This window comes from Antechinus flavipes, chromosome 1, assembly GCF_016432865.1.
Source record: "Antechinus flavipes isolate AdamAnt ecotype Samford, QLD, Australia chromosome 1, AdamAnt_v2, whole genome shotgun sequence".
Lineage (NCBI taxonomy): Eukaryota > Metazoa > Chordata > Mammalia > Dasyuromorphia > Dasyuridae > Antechinus > Antechinus flavipes.
The window spans coordinates 542,469,052-542,488,785 of record NC_067398.1 but is presented as its reverse complement, the minus strand read 5'-3'; the positions used below and the strand labels follow the sequence as shown (position 1 = coordinate 542,488,785).

The 19,734-nt window shown below is 32.5% G+C and overlaps 1 protein-coding gene across 2 annotated transcripts in view; it reads left to right on the top strand.

Annotated features, from left to right (window-relative positions):
* Window positions 1-19,734, top strand: part of CDKAL1 (CDK5 regulatory subunit associated protein 1 like 1) — a 647,858-nt gene that overhangs the window by 331,403 nt on the left and 296,721 nt on the right. The gene's annotated exons all lie outside the window — the stretch shown is intronic.

Sequence of the window (19,734 nt, the reverse complement as noted above, 5' to 3'; positions counted from 1 at the left end):
TTTTCCTCCCATGGAGACCATGCCCTACCCCGGTCCACTTAGTGTGCTAGCCATTGGTTCTGCCTCCCTGCCTGTGCTGGCCTGCTCCTTCTGATCAGGACAAACTTTTCTGGCAATTTTCCAGATTATCTTTGGCTGATAATTTGTTGTACTCCCAGTATTCGTGAATTTTATCAGTCAAGCTCTATTTCTGTGGCTGAATTTGGTAATTCGTATTAGGGTAGAAGAGGAGCTTATAATGACACATGTGTCTTCTCCACCATCTTGGTGTTCCGCCTATTGCCACATAGATTTTAAGAGAAGAAATTTCAAAGGGTTCAAAGAAAGGGTGTGTATTTATATATATCTCCTTGGCTAGAAAGAATCTCATGCACTAAAATTCCATGAGTGATCTCATGCCTTGGAGGGATAGGAATGAATGAAATCCTGAAAGTACATTTACAACAATTCCTATGGAAGGTAACTGAATATTCTATTGTGTATACCCATATCTGGGCATTTAAGAATTATCTTGATCGTAAAAATTATACATCTGGAAGCAGGGACAAATGATAAAACATGATTGCTTAAAGCATGGCATAATACTAGAAAAGTAGTGTCAAAATGTAAAATGATATAGATGGATAGATAGATGAATGGATTTGCTTTTAGGGCTTATGAAGTGCTAGGCTCTATTGTAAGCCCTGGGGATAACAATCAAAAAACATTTTCTGACTTCAAGGAGCCTATATTCTAAGGGTAGAAGATAATAATGATTGAATATTACTTCCTTGTAAGCAAAATTTGAAGATAACATGCTCTTTCTCTCCCCTCCTTCAGGCCAGGATTTGGTGGGATTAACTTGCAAAATCAGGAGAGTGAAAAGTTAAAAGTTAAATAACAGGTAGAACAAAAAAATCCACTGAAGTATAGCATGGAAAAATGTAAACAAATCCTTTTGAAGATGAAAATATATATTAGAATTTTTTTAACTGCTTCCAAGTGGTCTATGATTAAGGAGCTGATGTATATACCATGTTTGTGATTGAAAATGATTTAATGGCAGAGTAAAAGATTTGTGCATTTAAGGAATATTTTAAAAGTCAACATTGTATCTAATCTGTTTAATATTTATGAGTAGTACTTAGACTTCAAACTTTAAATATCTAGACTTTCCTATAACAAGTTAAAAGTTGTTAAAGGAAGACATGATTCACAAAAGACATTTTGACAAGTATATCCTTGTGAATTTCTTTATTTTTGGTCATGGGGAGCACAAAACTCTTTAAGGAAAAAATAGATAAAAATTATAGAAGATAATATAATACTGAACTTAGTGAACTTAAGTCACTAGGGTATCTTTATAATAAGATTTTCAGTTATACATATAGATATTTTTATTGCAGTAGAGAAATTTAAAGTGGCACTTATTGTTTAAAAATTTCTGTAAGTATAGAAAAGTTAAAGCATGATGCCCACACTTTTAAAAATCAGTTAGTAGCATTTATTAAGAAACTATTCTGTGCCAGGTGCTGTGTTAAGCAAAAAGGATACCAAAAAAAAAAAAAAAAAAAAAGACAACAGATTGTCCCATCTCTCAAAGTACTCTCACAGTCTAAAAGGAACTAGCTTATCAGTAATAGTAATTACAGTATCTAGACAAAATATGAACCAAGTAACCTCTGGGTGAACATAAAAAAAAAGAATCTTGAAAAATAACCTAATGTGATTCACTTCAAAACAATTGATTTGTTTTCCTCTTAGGACAAATTTATATATGAGCAAAGCAATTGATGCTAAGTATTTGAGCATATAGGTGATTGTGTGTGTGTGTGTATGTGTGTGTATGTAATTCTCGACTCCTTTTCATGTTATATTTTCGTATGAAATTGATATTTACATCTTTGAAATGTACTCTCTAAGAGTAACTTTAGAGTATTCAAAGTCATTTTGGCATAAGATAACTATTAGGTTAAATTGCATATTTAATGATAGAGCACAAAATGGTGTGATCAGTGAATTAAATAATGTATATAGAGTGTCTTGTAACCATGGATCACTATTACATTCAATTTGATTCAGAAAAAAAATTGTATATTTAATATATGCAGGAGCTACTTAACAAGGTTTGGTGCAGTTGAGTCATAGGAGTGAGCCAAGTCATAGCCAAATTTCTTCTTTGCTTACTGAAATGATTAACATTATTTGTCCTAGATACAAGTGGAAGCTATATTAGGTTTTAGAGCAAAGGAAATTATTTTTGCATCTGTGTGGAGATAGATTGGCAAGGAAAAAAAGTGAAAGTACAGAACTTAATTAGTGTTCTTTTATAATCCTCTAAGTGAGAAACATGAATAAGAGTCATGGTAGTATGAGTGGATAAAGTGGTATGAGAGATGTTGTGGAGGGCAAATCAATAGAACTTGGCAATTAATTATATATGATAAAAGAGATCATCAAAAAAGTCACAGATAAGTCTGAAGTTCTGAATAAGTCTGAGTGGCTGTAGTGACAATATCTTTCATAGAAATAGGAAGATTAGGAGAAGACTAAGATCATGGGGTAAAATGATGAATTTCATTTTGGGCTTAGTCAGTTTGGTATGGCCATGGAACTGTCCAAAGGGCAGATGGGGATGTAATATTAGAATCCTCATGAGAAATTATAGGACGATAATTAATTTGTGCCTCATTTCTCTTCTTCTCACTTATTTGCAATCTATCCTCATTTAGGTTCCAAAGTGAGTTAGTGTGTATCTCTGTGTGTGTGTCTATGTATGTCTGTGTGTGTCTATGTGTACCACAAGTCTGACCATGTTATTTCCTTATTCAGACTCCAATGGTTTCCTTTTACCTCAAGAATCAAATATAAAATCCCTGTCATTTACATTAAATTTTTTTTTACTATAGCTTTTTATTTACAAGATATATACATGGGTAATTTTTTTAGCATTGATAATTCCAAAACCTTTTGTTCCAAATTTTCCCCTCCTTAATCCCACCCCTTACCTCAGATGGCAGGTTGACCAATACATGTAAAATATGTATGAGTTAAGTACAACATATGTATACATGTCCATACAGTCATTTTGCTGATTTACATGACATTAACAACCTAATTCCTAACTATCTTTCCATCCTTATTACCCAATTATAATCTTCATATATAGAATCATTTGGCCAGTTTTGTTTACTTACCAATTCTCATAGTTGGCACTCCACCTCCTATCTTTTAACTAACTACCTCCTCTCTTCCCTTTTCCTTCCCACTCCACCATGTTTTGGACACACTTACTCTTTCTTCCCATCTCTAAGAATACTTAGATTTTTTTCAAAACTCAATTCACATGACATGTTCTATAATAAGTCTTGTTTAATCCCTTTAGTTTCCTTCCTACTTCCCTCCCCACTTCTCCAATCCCTGGAAAATCACCTTGTATCTACTTTGCATCCATTTTTTCCACACCTCATGTCTTCCTTATCTAGAACATAAGCTCCCTGGGGGGAAAAGCCTGCTTAGTCTTTTTTCTTTGTTCTTTGATTTGTTTGAGAGGCTTCTGTACAAAGGGGATAATTCAATAGCTGAAAACACATAAAATCACCAAAAGAAATTACAATGAAAACAATTTTCCTGGGACAAAAACTTGGAAGTATATCATGCTTAGAATATAAGAAGTGAATGATAAAGCAGAAAAGGAGACAGCAATAAAAATATATTGCTATTTTTAAAATTAACTTCATATTACCTCATATAAGGATTTTTAACTAATTTTGTATTATATTTTGAGAAAATATATTTGAAATGATTTGGAATATAGGACTTGAGTAAAAAGATTAAAGAGATTTGAAGTTTTTTATATGAATTGATTTTTTTTTAATTCATTGATTTATTCAGTCTACAAAAGTTTTCCTATTACTATCATAAAGGGAAGGTATAAATTTTCTTTTTTTAATATAGCTTTTTATTTACAAGATTTATGCATGGGTAATTTTTTTCAGCATTGACAGTTGCCAAACCTTTTGTTCCAACCCTTCCCCTCTTTCCCCCCAAAATATATAGAGAATTGAATCTAATTTATAAGAAATCAAGCTATCCTCCAATTGATGAATGGTCAAAGGATATGCACAGACAGTTTTCAGATGAAGAAATTGAAATTATTTCTAGCCATATGAAAAGATATCCCAGGTCATTATTAATCAGAGAAATGCAAATTATTGTATACATTTTCATAAGAAATGATGTCTTTATCAGTGATAAACAGAAATATATAATATTGCTATTTAATGAATGCAGGAGAAAGGTAGTGAATAAAGTGCTACATGAAGTTACAAGGAGAAAGGTATACAACTGAGGTGAAGGAGAATTCCTAGAGGATGTTACTAGGTCTGTATAAACTCCCTTTGTTACTACTTTCTTATCATCCTTTGATTTTGCTGAGCAGCTAATTAGCAATTATTTCTTGGGAGTCATTATTAGGAATATTTATACCGCTAGTTTACATTTCTTTTTCATTAGAAACATATAGAAATTTTAAATTATAAGTTGGACATTAGGTTGAACCAAAGACATAGAAACAGGTAATGGCACTGCCTTCTATGGAATTCTTGACAAATTGATTATGTTACCATGTATAAGTGATCATTCAAGGATTTTGACTTTGAAGAATATGTGTCAGAGTTTCTCTTTTCAAGACTTTGTATTTGGTCTTAATATTATTCCTAATTTAAAAACATAGGTTAAATTTGAGATAGCTTTTTCCTTATAATTCTGCGAAATAAATGTTACAGTTATCTTACAGTCTTGTAAAATTACATTTCTTTATCATGCCAGAATGTGAAAATATATAAGCATATATGTTATATACACCAGCTTGGTAAAACCATAAACTCGATGAGTTGTGATATCAATTAAACTGATTTTTTCTATGTTAAAAGTCTTTGGGCTAATTCTAAAGAAATGCCTCAAGAATCAAACATATTTGTAATGCTCCTGCTTTCTTTGTCATTGTTTACAGTGTGTTAACATACATGGTGTACTCCGTCAGCCAACTTGAATTTCACAGGCTATTCATTGTGTTTAAACAGTGCCTTTTTTATATTAAATATTTATGGCCATCTTTGGGAAGAATACATTAAAATGGCAGATGGGGGTAGTTTTAAACATTTCCTTGATTGAAAGCACGGGACCCCTTGTGAATTATAGCCTGTTTTTAAAGAAAGTTCATGGTATCTGATAATATTCCAAGGAGGCAAGATTTCTACCAATTCCCAGCACTGTGATTTCAAAAAGCAATGACTGCTTACAATCTTCATGCTTAAGCAACTACCATTTTGAAATCATTTATGAGGACAGTGAAGAATAGTGAACAAAAACATTTAGTTGTATTGCTTCTTAATAATTCAGAACGAGTGTAGCTTTTTTACTTTTTTTCTTTTTTCTTTTTTGGTGATAGTAGCAATGATACATAGAAAAATTAAATCTTTTACGTACTTTGGTCAAGAGGTTATTTCTGAAGTGATGGATTACTTTGTTTTGTTTTGTTTTAAAGAAAGGAAATATAGGCTCCCTTTGCTATGTTTTTCCCCCCATATATAGAATGACATTAAATTGAAGTCAGAAATAATTGCTTTTATGTTTTTTTGGATTGCATTTTTCTCTGATAATAAAAGTATTGAATAAATAAACTTCTTTCACATTATTTCTTATGTGATATTTATCTTAACTTTCAGGAAGTCTCTTGGATTTCCAAATTGTTCATATAAATGTATATATCTATTTGTGAGAAGATAGTTCCTTTATAGCATTCTTATCAATTTACCATTTTATTTGCTTAATGACGACAAAAAATATTAGCCAGTTTCCCCCTTCCCCCATTTTTACTTCATAACATTTATGCCAAGGAGAGCATATGTTTCATGTCAAAGAGAAAAAAAGACTATCTTTAAATAATTTATTTCAAATTCACCCAACTGTTTGAACATTGTGATGATGAAATTTTAAAAAGCTACAAGCCAGGAATTTAGTCATTTAGGATATTCTCCAATGGAGGCACTACCCAATTTGTAAACAAATGGTATCAAGTCACAGTAAACATAATATTTAAATGCCAGAATGTACCTTAGAGTTTATGTTATCCAAAATCTTCATCTTAAAGATGAGAAAATAAAAGCCCAGATTAAATGACTTGTTAGAAGATTGAACAAATAATTTATGGTCAAGTCATAAGTAGATTCTGCATCTGATTTCTAATGTAGTACTTTCTCTACTGTTTGCCTAAAAATGTAGACATTCATCATGAAGTGGGAGGGAAACTGTTCCCTTTATTGAAGCTGTGTTCCCTTTAAGATTATCATTTTGAAGCTGTATTCCCTTTTCCTTTAAAATTATCACTCCGAAATTGTGTCCCCTTTTTTGATCTAAGAGATCAGGATCTCCCAGGCTCCAAGGAGTCTAGAGAGGGTCCATCCTCCCAGGAGTAGAGAAGTAACACTGTTCAGAGGCAAATCAACTTCCATTAATCTTTTTGACATTCTGAGTTCTCATTCAATTGAGAAATTCTGGTCTGATCCGCTCAGGCTGTCCCTTATCACAAGTTCCCTTAAACTCACTCCTTATAGAAGTCCTAAAGTAGCTTGCTCAGCTGCTAGCACTCTTTTTGCCCACTGCGAAGGCATTCTTAGTGCAAGATTCCATTTCCCTAATAGGACTCTGCCACTATAGAAGTTAGTCTCTTAGCAAACTGGTTTCTATCCAACAATAAACTTTAATTTTGCAATTAATAATTTGGGAATAAGTGAATTTTTTTCACTTTACACCTGCGGCTGATTAAAAGGGGATTTTTAACAACCTTACTCACTAACCTCATCACCACTGAGAATTGATATATATATATATAATCAATATAATAAACATACCGATTTTTTTTAACACATAATATGGCCATATGAAAATCTTTTAGTAGTAGTAATTTTGAACCTAATCAACAATTATAGTACTCTTGCTATGGGAAAACATCCTAAATTCTAATTCTGGATTCCAGCATGAGAGAAGATCATGTGGATCTTATCCAGTGAGTCTCATGTCTCTAGTTTGGCATTGAAACAAAAGAATGGAATATAATTTACCCAGGCTTTTGTTCAGCAGGACAAACAATTAATGGGAACATTAGCATCATGAACAATGAATAAATATTACCTGAAGTGATATTTTTAAAAAGTAGTAAAAGAAAAAAAATTCACCATAATAAAAAAAAAAATTCCTCATGAAAAAGGCACCTACCTTAGTAAGTACTAGTGAAAAAGACATTAAAATAGAATAATCTGTAGTAATAGACTACATTCTTCTAGTACCAGAACATGGAATATTCACAAATTAGTGAATAAAAGGTAATTTGACAATAGAGACAACAGTAATATTTAATGGAATCAGGGAAAACTTCAAAAAGAACTCTCCACTGAGCTAAGCCCTGAAGAAAGAGATGAAGCGCATTTCAAGTATAAAGATAAAAAAATGACATGTTGAATCTGAGAAAAATTTATCTAGATTAGGATGCACTGAATATTAGTTAAGAGACTAATGTGAAATAAATTTAGAAGCAAGTTTGGTACCTGACCATGCGGGGTCTTAAATGCTTGTCTCTGTGTTATTTTATTAAAAATCTAGTGAAGTTTTTTGAATAGAGGAACTATGCCGTCAGAATTGTGCCTTAGGAAGCTTATTTTGGTAGTTTTATGGAGAATGGATTGGAAAAAATGTCTAGAAATAGGAAGTTCATTTTGATAACTGTTACAGTAGCCCAGGTGGGAGGTAATGAATACATGTTGGAGTAGCAGTGTGAGTTAGAGAGGGCAGGTACTGATTGGATATTGGGGAGTCAGGGATGGTTAAATCCTCTTTTGGGGACCATTGAGTTATGAGATAGGTAAGAGGATGTACAGACTATGATTCAAAGACATTAGCACTGACTATAGGGATCACAATACACATAATACTTGAACTCACTGAAATTAGCAAATGATATTATTAAGATATTTCCATGGAAAGGAAAGAAACAAGCATTCACTATGTGCCGGGCATTATGGTAAGTACTTTGCCAGATGTATTATTTGATCCTTAAAACAGCTGGAAAGTAGGCATTATTTTTGTTCCCATTTTGCAGTACAGAAAAATGAGGCAGAGATCAAGTATTTTACTTACTCAGTGTCTGAGGCTGACTCTACTTTCTGTGAATCCTAGCTGCCTTTTGGCTTGATGAGCTGAAGCTGTTCATGTAGTTAATCTCTTGGGTCTTTAAGAATCCTGCTATATCTCTGTGATCCAAAATGCATTGTGGACATAACCTTTACACCTTCAATCTCTCTTAGCTCCCTCCAACCCAAAATCTCTCACTCAAAACCTGAAATCTTAGCCTCCTTTATGCTGTCAACATTCTTGCTTTCTCAGGTCTTGGGATGTATCACTTAAGTCCCGTGTCTCTGATATTTGAGCTTTTGCTGCATCTCACCTAGAAATAGACCATATGCACTGCCAGGATCCCTACTCCTTTTTTCAGCTCTCCTTTATGTATTATTTCCCCCCCTAGAATGTAAACTCCAGGGCATGGACTGTCTTGTTTTCTAGCATTTACAATTGCAAGCCTTTCATAATTAAATGCACCATCTGACTTCTGTCTGTCTGTCTTGTAATCTGATCAATCAATTTTCCTTATGTGTCATTTTCAAATGAATAAATTCTTTACAATAATATTTGTGGAAAAATACCCAGAAGTTATAAGCGTTTACTATGAATTATCTGGATGATTAAATACTACTTCAGTCTTCTAAAGGTATGAAAATACTTTTAAGATGCTGGTAACAATCTTGTTCAAATCTCCTGTATGATTTACACACACTGAACATCATCCACTTTAGAAATCTAGAAAATGTCTCAAGTGTAAGGATCCTCTGAGAAATTTCAGTATAATCTACTTGACCTTATCTGTGTTAATGATTTAAGTATTGGTATGGATAATTCAAAATAATGAATAGTCCAAAATTCATTTGGACTTTGGAAAGTGATTTTACAAGTAGATAGAAGCATGAATCTAGCTGACATTTTTAAAATTCACTTAAAATATATATTAAATTAGGGATAGCTTGAGGATGTAATGGATAGAATACAGCCTTAGAGTCAGGCAGATCTGACTTCAAATGTGACCCTAGACACTTGATACTTAGTAGCTATGTGATCCTGGGCAAGTCACTTAACTCCGATTTCCTTATCAAAAAAAAAAAAAAAAAAAGTTATAGTGATTAAGTCCAACAGTGCTTCCTACTTACTCTTTTCCCTGTCTCTCATACCATCTAGGAAAAAAATTGACTAAATCAGCTCTTAGGCTAATTAGTAATACAAACAAAAAGAGTTTTTCTCTCTCCTCCTTTCTTCCTTTCTTTTTGCACTTTGTTTTATCTAATAAATCATATTTTTAACAAGAATTTCTTATTGTAATTATTGTTGAATTTTACCTCCAAATCTAAGATTTAGAAGTAGAAGAGAATCTGAAACTCAAAAGTTTAAAAAAAGTTTAAAAATTGTTTTAAATTTAACTAGGAAAAATATTAAACAGATGAATAAAAAGTAAACATAATTAACTATCAATCTGAAATCAGGATATTAGTTGAATTAATGAATAGAGAATTATAAAATAAACTAAAACTAGACACTCAAATTTAAAATTTTTTCAACCATAATTTTATCACTTTTGCTTGATATAATAATGTATTCATTGTAAAATCCAGAAACAGTATAAATATGTGATTGGCAGTTGCCTCAGGCAGAAATTTTTTACTGATCCAATGAGATAAAAGTAATTAAGGAACATGTAGACTGATGGATAATTAAATCCATGTGAAGCATTTTGTAACTAATTGCTATGTTCTAATCACAGATTGCTTTCTATTTGTCAAGGTAAATGTATATAATTACACAGTCCTTATTTTCCTTAATCTGAATTCATCCAGGTTGGGTGAATATTTTTTAGCTACCATGAATCCTTATTATTTTTTACTTTTCTTCAATAAAAAAGACAGTTTGCATTCTTTGTAATTTTAGACTGTTTTGAAGTAAAATAGTTTTTAGTATTTAATTTTATAGACATTAAAAGTTCTTTTAATTTATAGTATTGTTGTGGATTTTTTTTTCTTTTATTAAATGTCATGTACTTCTGGTAATAATGCAGGCTAGTACACTGAATTTGGCCCCGATTTCCCACATTTGTTAAATAGGTAATGATTTAGAAAAGAAGAAACCAGAGGCTCTGGAAGTTGATATAAATACTGTAAACTTGGGGTTTAGAGAATAGTTTTGTGTGATTCATCATCACAGTTCAAAGCATAAGCTATAATCCTAGCAAGTATCATGATTAGAGTGCTTCAGAAAGGAATTTCCAAAGTAGGGACATCTCTTGGCAAAAAAAAAATATATATATATGTGTGTGTGTGTGTGTGTGTGTGTGTGTGTGTGTGTGTGTGTGTATAATAACCATCCATATGATATCATTTAAATGTTTTTTTTTTTTTCAAGAATTGGTCTTTATATTTGGTCTTAAATATTTGATGTCTCATTTTTTCTTAACCATAGTAGTCACTACTATATATGATCCTTGTGACTAGGACTGATTTCATTTTTTTTTTCTTCATATCCTCATTACAACATGATGCCTTGTCCATGCTAGATATTTAATAAATATTTTTTTAATTAAATTGAAAATTATTGTTATTTGCAAGATAACCAGGGTATTTGACTTTGACACATTTGCTTCAACAAAACCAATTTTTCCCAGTGAATCATAATATTTTAGAATTCAATGGTTAATTCCCAATCTCCCAATTCCAGTACCTGGCCTATGGCCTTGTGCGTAGTAAGTGCCAAATAAATGTTGGATGAATGAATGGATGAATGATTTCAGAAGAGCAACCTGAAGCTGACAGAAGTAAAATAAATTGTTCTAAAGTTATAGGTCAAGTTAAATGACAAAACTAGAACTAGAAGCCATCTCCTAAATCCAAGTGAAGTTCTTTCTCCAGGGAACTATTCTGGCCCCAACATTTTTTCCTCTTCACAGACTGTAGTACTTCTTTGTTCTTGAAGCTAGTGAACAAGACACATGGATCAACATAGTATTACTCATTGCTTTTATTTTAATGCTGCTAATTTACCAATTATGTTCATTGGAAGCAGCTAGGTAGCACAATGGAGAATGTTAAATTTGGAAGTTGTAATATCAGAGTTCATTTCTAGATTTAGACATTTAGCTATTTAACTTGGGATGAAATTACTGAACTATGATCTGCCTTAGTTTTCTTCTCTGTAAAATGGAGGTAATAATAGCACAGCACTCTCCTCCCAAGATGATCATAAGGGTCAAATGAAATAATGTTATTGAAAGAGCTTTGCAAACTTTAAAATTTCATATAAATATTAGGCTATTGTGAAATTAATTACTCAGTATTTTAGGATTTAAATGACTTATAGCTTTTGTTTTAAAATAATATTCTTGATCTTTTTTTATATGAATAAAGCACACTTGAATGTGTAAGTTATAATTTTTTTCAACCTAATTATAAATAAAGATACTAAGTTCCTCAAACATCTTCTTACCATTAATAAAAAGATAAATTATTTTATTAATTAATGCTTTTTAAAAATATATTTGTTAACAAATATAGAGAGCTCTACTCTCCCATTCACCCAAGAGATCATCCCTTGTAATGAAGATTTAAAAAGCAAGGGGTTGGGGGGGGAAGCATTTCAACAAAATCAAATAAGACATTGACTTTGACATCAGATGGTCATTTTAAGTAAATGACATTCAGGTTTATTTTATTGTTCTTTCTATTTGCATTACTCTAGTGATTGTATTGTTTTCCTTCAACTTATATTACTTCATCTATATCTTATGTTCAGTGATGAAGAGACCCATCTGTACCCAAAGAGAGGACTGAGGGAACTGAGTGTGGTTCACAACATAGCGTTCTCACTCTTTTTGTTGTTGTTTGCTTGCATTTTATTTTGCTTCACTTTTTCTCTTGTGCAGCACAGTAATTGTATAAATATGTATGCATGCATTGGATTTAACAGTGAACATATATTGGACTAATTGCCAAGTAGGGAAAAGAGTGGGGGAAGGGAAGGGAATTGGATTACAGGATTTTGCAAGGGTTAATATTGAAGAATTATCCATGTATATGTTTTGAAAAGTAAAAAATAATAATAATAAATAATAAAAAGTTTCAGTGAGAAATTAATTTGAAGCCTTTTAAGCCACATGACAAAAATTTTTTGACTTAAACCATCTTGAAGGGTGGTGGGACTTACATTATATTTCCTAATCTTATTGCTTATATTTTCTCCCCTTGAAAGATTTATTGTCTTTGTAATCCATTCTAGAAAATTTCTGTTTTATTTAAATTAAATAATTGTTTTTAAAAATGTAAATCCCTCATCTTCTCTTCACAGTCTGTCATCTCTCTCCTTCCCCTTTTTTATTCCCCTTTTAGGAAAAAGTCCTGTGAAAGTTTATTAAAAACTTAATTTCTCTAGCAATATTGACCTATAATTCTTTTCTCTAAAGGCCTTTCCAAAATCCATGAAAAAACTCCTTGGAAAGGTGTCTGATGAAGGAAAAAAAAAAAAAAACTTTTTGTAGAGAAGTGATTTAAAGGTAATTACCTAACCCTTAAACAAAAAGTTTACATCTTTATCCTTTGTGCCCACCTTCCCCAAGTGATTGGGTTCATTTAAAGAGACTGGCTCTAAGATTGTCCTTCTCCCCTGTTAGTGTTCATCCTTTGTTCTCAGAGGACTGAGGACATCACAAGGTGATACCTCAATTATGAATTAAATTTAAGGGAGGCAGAGCTGCCCAAAGCCATCAGCCTTACTCTCTCGTTCAGAGTTACTGAATGAAGTCCAGCGCCAAAACAAGAGGCACTTGGTTATGCCCACGATTCCGTGGATGATTTGGGGTCATGAATGTCTGTCAGACTCCAAGCATTGCACAACATCTGCTTCTGCTGCCTTCGTGGCCATATTCTGAGATGCCCTTTCTACTAGGGGGAACCTTCACAGGCTCAGGATGACATCTCCCTATCCCTGATGTTTGAGCCCTGTGGGTTTTCTTCAGCCTGGCTTCGCTTTTTGGAGGATACGGCCACTGCACATGCAGCTAGGGGCAGGTAGGTGATGCACTGGATATAGTACCTTAAGACAGGAAGACTCACTTTTCAGAGTTCAAATGAGGCCTCAGACACTTAACTAGCTGGTGATCCTGCGCGCTAGTCTACGATTCTTACTTAATGAGCTGCAGATGGAAATGGCAAATTCTCTAGTATGTTTGCCAAGAAACTGACCATTTTTCTCTCTTTAGAGAAAAGGAGTAAGATATTGATAGAAGAGAAGAGGTCTCTTTGGTCAATTTCAGGAAAGAGAGGAGTAATCCAGAAGAGGATATTCAGTAATCCTGGAATGTTAACACAAAAGATGTTATTACACATCATAATATTTTCCTTGTTTAAAATTCTCATAAATATTGCCTAAATTTTCTTGGGGCAGAGTCATATCAGAGAATATAGGGAGTTATATTAGTTTGGACATCTCTCTCTTCAAAGTAGAAATGACTTAGAAATAGATTAATATTAAATAAATATGTTTTCTGGCAAACAAAGACTTTATTGGATGATTTTAATTCTTTCCATGGAATGAATGGAATTTCTGATAATATTTATTAACCATAAAGTAGATCAACTATACAGAAATGCATTTAGACATACTTCACAGATAAGTCATATTTCGGGAAAAGTTAATAAAAAATAACATATTTAAAATGTGTTTGAAAAATTGTAATAGTGTATTCTATGGAAATTAAAGGAAAAGCATTGTGTTTTATGGAATACATTCCTAATTAAATTTAATTAATTCATGTAAGTATGCATAAAATTGACAATATACATTGTTAATATATGCCCAAAAGACAAGAAGAATATAAATTATTATTTTGGTCAAAACAATTATTGAATGAAGTCATTAAAAACTGCTAAATTATAATCGAGACATTTATTACTTTGTATACTTTGATTGCCCTGTCATTTCAAAGGGGTTACTTCGTCCATTGTGACAGATTAGATCCCATTCATTGTTTTTCATTTTCTGGGACTCTTGTCTATGTCCTTCCATAAAATCCCTATAACTTTCTCTAAAATCAACCAAAACTCTTGGGGTCATTTATCTGCTTTATGGAATATCATGTGGGTACCTACCAATAGAATACATAGGCAGTCTGTTTTCCTACCAAATTCATAACATATTTTTTCTTCCATTTGTATATCTTAGTGTTATGTAAAATATGTATCTTTTTAAAATCTCTTTATCTTGCATTTTTTCAAACAATAGACACTAATTAGATTTCCTAATGCATTATATTCCTTGATGACAGAATAGGATCCTTAAAGTACTTGAAACAAATTGGGTATCTCTCAATTAGAGAATGTTTGAATAAATTCTGGCATCTGGATTGCTGAAATATTGTTGTTCCATAACAACTGGCATATGCGAAAAATACAGAGAAATTGCAAAGATGTATATAAATTGAAGCTGACAAAAATGAGAACCACAAAAATAATATTCCTTGCCTACATTTTTTCCCCTCTATCTCTATCCCCCCCTTGTAATTGTTTACATCTTGTCTCTTAGACTGCGAGCTCCTTGAGAGCAGCAAATGTTTTTTGACTAAATGCTTCAAGTATATAGGGACCTTAATAAATTCTCATTTATTTTACATTATATGATAACAATAATGCAAAAAGAAAAACAACTTTGAAAGATTTTAATATCCTGATTATTATAGTTATCAATCATAATTTAAGAAGAGTGATAATGAATTGTGCATTCTACTTTGTGGTAAAGAACTAGCAGATATTATGGAGCTAAGATGACAAAAGAGGCAGGGATTCCCCTGCACTCTTCCCAAGAACACGTTAAAATAGTGACCTAACACAAATCTTGAAGTGGGGTAAAATAATTGTACTGTCACAATCAACTTAAAAAATAAGCAGAGCTCTGTTGCATTGAGGTAAGTGCAGTTCATTGTACTTTTAGAGAGCTTTTAGAGAGAGCTAATCAAGCCCCAGCAAAGCAGCCACCAGCCTTGGCTTTTACTGCCAACAGTGGTTGTTTCTGGAGCCCTAAGCCAAGAGATAATAAGGGGAAGGGCCAAACATCTGATCAGGAGGAGATTAAAGGGATCTTTTTGCTGGCACTCTCTTCTACCCATAGTCAGAGCTGTGTTGTTGTCTTAGGTGTCATTCTCAGCATAACAAAGAGCAGTAGCTCACCAGCACTTGTGGCCACACACTGGAGCAGTTCCTCTCATCATAGTTCCAGGACAGAAAAAAATGCCATAGTACAGACCAGAGCACAAGAAAGGATAGTGGTAAATGCAAATCTCTTTAAATCATAGTAACTTGGAAGAATTGAAAACAGCTTCATAAAACCTCTTTGGGATACTCCCCTCTGGAAGTCCTATTTTAGCAAAGTGTTAAAAATCAAGAAATAGAATGGAAAAAAAGCAAACAAGAAAAAATTCTAGCCATAGAGAATTACTACAGTGACAAGGAAGATGAAAACATGCATTCAAAAGAAGATAAAAAGTCAAAATTTCTATATCCAAAGCCTCCAAGAAAAATGTAAATTGGTCTAAAGTCATGGAAGAGCTCAAAAAGGATTTTGAAAATCAAGAAAGAAGAGTAAATGAAAAATTAGGAAGAGAAATGAAAGTGATGCAAGGAAATCATGAAAAATGAGTCAACAGTTAAGTAAAGGAGGCATAAAAATTACTAAAGAAAATAATAAAATAAAGAGGTATAAAAATTCAGTGAGGAGAAGAATGCCTAGAAAAGCAGAATTGGCCAAATGGAAAAAAGATATACAAAAGTTTGCTGCAGAGAACAATGTCTTAAAAATCAGAATTAGCCAAATGAAAAAAGAGGCACAAAAAATTCATTGAAGAAAAAAACTCCTTAAGAAGTAGTATTGACCAAGATGATTCAAACCAGTTCCAATTGTTCAGTAAAGTAGAGAATCAGCTACACCCAGAGAGAGAACTATGAGAGTTGAGTGTGGACCACAACATTAGCATTTCCACACTTATTATTATTATTTGCTTGCATTTTTGTTTTCCTTCTCAGTTTTTTTCTTTCTTTCTAGATCTGATTTTTCTTGTGCAGAAAGATAACTATATAAATATGTATACATATATTGGATTTAACATATACTTTAACATATTTAACATGTATTGGTTTTTCCATTGGCCTTTCTAGTTTGCTGCTTCTAATGCTGCAGATTTGAAAACTAAATTAATAAGATTGTGTCCAAAATTAGTCAAAAGGTTTTGTGTGGTAATGTTGAGTTGCTTCTTTATAATCAAAATATTTGAGTTTCAGTATCTGCCTTTTGTTTCATCTGTTTTATATACATTATTGCCCTCTTTTCTTTGGGTTTTGCCTTTATGTCCCTGATTGATAAGTGACCTTCACCAAAGTGAAATAAATAATACTGTTTAATATCTCTGTCCAAATCAATAAGAAATGTATTAAGATATTTTCTTTTGGACCTTTTCCCTTATTTTCTCAGAATGAGAGCTTTTGGTCATTTTTGATGTTCTAGATCATTTAATGAACTTTCAACAGTTCAATGAGCCAGTATTTGCTGAACCCTCTACTAGATATAAAACATATTGGGAACTATGGGAAAAATAGAAGAATATAATGCTTATTTCTAGGGGTAAAAAGTACTGTAGCATTTATCAAATAATTATAAGAATATCTTTTGTTTGTATATACATTTAATTTTTGTTTTTATATTACCTACATTTCACCTATATTTACCTACATATATATTACCTACATTTCACAAGGTATCCTTTCTCTCCTTATACAAAGCCACCTCTCCTTTTTTTTCATATTTCATATTTTTATTTTTCTCCAGTTTTATATAAAATTATTTTTTACATTTTAAAAAAATAATTATAACTTTTTATTGACAGAACCCACGCCAGGGTAATTTTTTACAACATTATCCCTTGCACTCACTTCTGTTCCAATCTTTTCCCTCCCTCCCTCCACCCCTTCCCTCCACCCCCTCCCCCAGATGGCAAGCAGTCCTATACATGTTAAATATGTCACAGTATATCCTAGATACAATATATGTGTGCAGAACCAAACAGTTCTCTTGTTGCACAGGGAGAATTGGATTCAGAAAGTAAAAATAACCCAGGAAGAAAAACAAAAATGCTAACAGTTTACATTCATTTCCCAGTGTTTTTCCTTTGGTCAAAGCCACCTCTTCTAACAAAAAATTTAAAAGAAATCAAAAATATCATTTTAGCAAAACTAGATAACACCTTAACTAAGTCTGAAGTATTCCATACCTGGAGTTCCCTTAACTCTGCAAAGAAGGGAGAGCAATACATTCTTACATCTCTCTAAAGAAGATATTGGATTTGATGCCAGAAATAGAGTGTTACCAAATTAGATCTTATCCAGATGGCCTAAGGATAAGGTTATCTTTTTCTGCTAGACTTGAATCCGAAAGGGACAGGTCCCTTGATATCCAGTGGTTTTGTAATGTGTATGCACTGTCCTATTTCTTCTTGCCTACTATATACCAAGCACTTTAACAGCCTTGATCTCAGAGTCATCAAGACAGTTATTCCTGTTGTTGCTGATTTACTACTACAGCTGCTTCCTCTTTATGTGATTTAATTTGAAGTTTCAGCCCACTAGGGGGCTATTGGTCCCCACCTAGGTAGCTTTAAAAGCTGGCTGCTGTTTTCTGAGATGTTATTTCCATTCCTATTCATAGTGATTTTCCCCCTTCTGTATTCATGTAGTGACAGCAAGGCAGTGTTCCAGCAGTCCCGTCTCTACATAAGGCATAACGTAGAACCATTTGGATGGAAAAATTATAAATTAAAATTATTCTGTTTCTTTTAAAATAGTCATATTATGTTGCTCTAATGCCAGTAACTGGAAAATTGTGGATAATGTTCTGTTTTTGTAACCTCTTTCAGTGTTTTTAAGTTCATTTTTATTGTTACTTAGATATCTCTTTTCCATTGAATGGACTTTGGGATAGATAACATTTAAAAATTGTCTTGTATGTTTCCATTGTCTGGCAGTACATGTCTTGTTAATATCAGCCTATGTAATTTTTTAAAAGTTATATTCAACAGAAACCAGGGTTAAAATTAATTTTCTGATAAAAGAAAATATCTGTGATTAAATTGTTATAGAATTAATCTGTAGACATGCCAGGATAGTTCTTTGGAGGTTAGAGTTTGATGTGATGAATGGAGATAATTCAAGTTCTGACTTTTGCATCTAAATCTTCAGTACTCTACTGTGAAAAGCAATCTGCCCTCAAGAAAGTTGCTGTTTTTCAAGGCTTAAAATGGCCCTCAGTTCTTTCAATTAAACTTGCTTTTATTTTCTTCTATTCTCAATACCAGGTCTGTACTGTACTTGTAATTTTAATGAAATCACAGAATTTTTATTCATCACTTAAATGGAGAGCATTTAATTAGAATGTGAAAAGTACTATTTAATGAAAAATTTTAAGTGATTAAAAAAAATTTGTAATGTTCAAAGGCACATAGTTTTAGGGCATTTTAAGCTTTGAAAATCAGCTCATAAGGATGAATTGGTAAAAGAAAATGGAAAGTTTTTAGGAAAGTAAATATTTTTGGTTCTCCTCCTCCGCCCCATTCCCCCGATCTGCCCTCCCACACCCCTCAGGAATTGTGATCATAACATCTTAACTTATGTTCAGTATTGTTCCACTCACCACTATGGAACTAATTAAAGAATGTGCATGCCTTCATTTTGCTTGTCAGTTTGCCTTTTCAAGCTTCATATAAAGAGCTATGTGCTTTGTTTGTGTTTGCCATTTTCAACGGCCAGGAAAATTCAAACTTTGTGTTTTTGAGATTCATCCAGTTGAAGTCACTTTTAAACCATAAATAATTAAAATGCTCATGTATACCCATGCAATTTTAATAATACATATTAAAGCAGATTTTCTGAATATTTCTGTTTTTTAAAAAAGGAACAAATCTCATAATACCACTATTTCCTGATACTCAGTTGCATTGTAAATTTTGTATATTTTAAATTTCGAAATCAAGATACTATTGGCACCTTTTGTTAATGCTGTTTTAATAATTTTAAATGGGATTAAGGAGTAGCCTACTCTTCCCCTCACCCCCCATTTTGATGGGAGGATGTTATTTCAAGCTGCAGTATTCAAGGTCAGAATTCTTTATAACAAAAAATCAAATGCACTATTTCCTATACCGTGATTGATGGAAAATAGGATGTAAGCTATCAGGAAACAGGTTTTCCAAGATAGTCACTTAGTTTGCCACAGTAACCAACCTTTTGAATGCAATAGTTTAATACAGTGTTCTTAATTGAATAAAGGATGCAGATTTGAATAGTTAGTACAGGACAAATGGGTGTCCTTACCTTTAACTGTTGGTTTGTTAGAACCTTAACTACTCTTGACATTTTTCCCAAAGTTGTTGACTAACTAATTAGTTAACTGCTGATAGTACCTGTTTCTCTAGGCCATTAGCTTTAGTGTCTTTACTCCAGAAGTTCAATAAAATAGGTCTTCACTTCTGTGAATTGATCGAAATGCTGTGGAAAAAGACAATTGTACTGA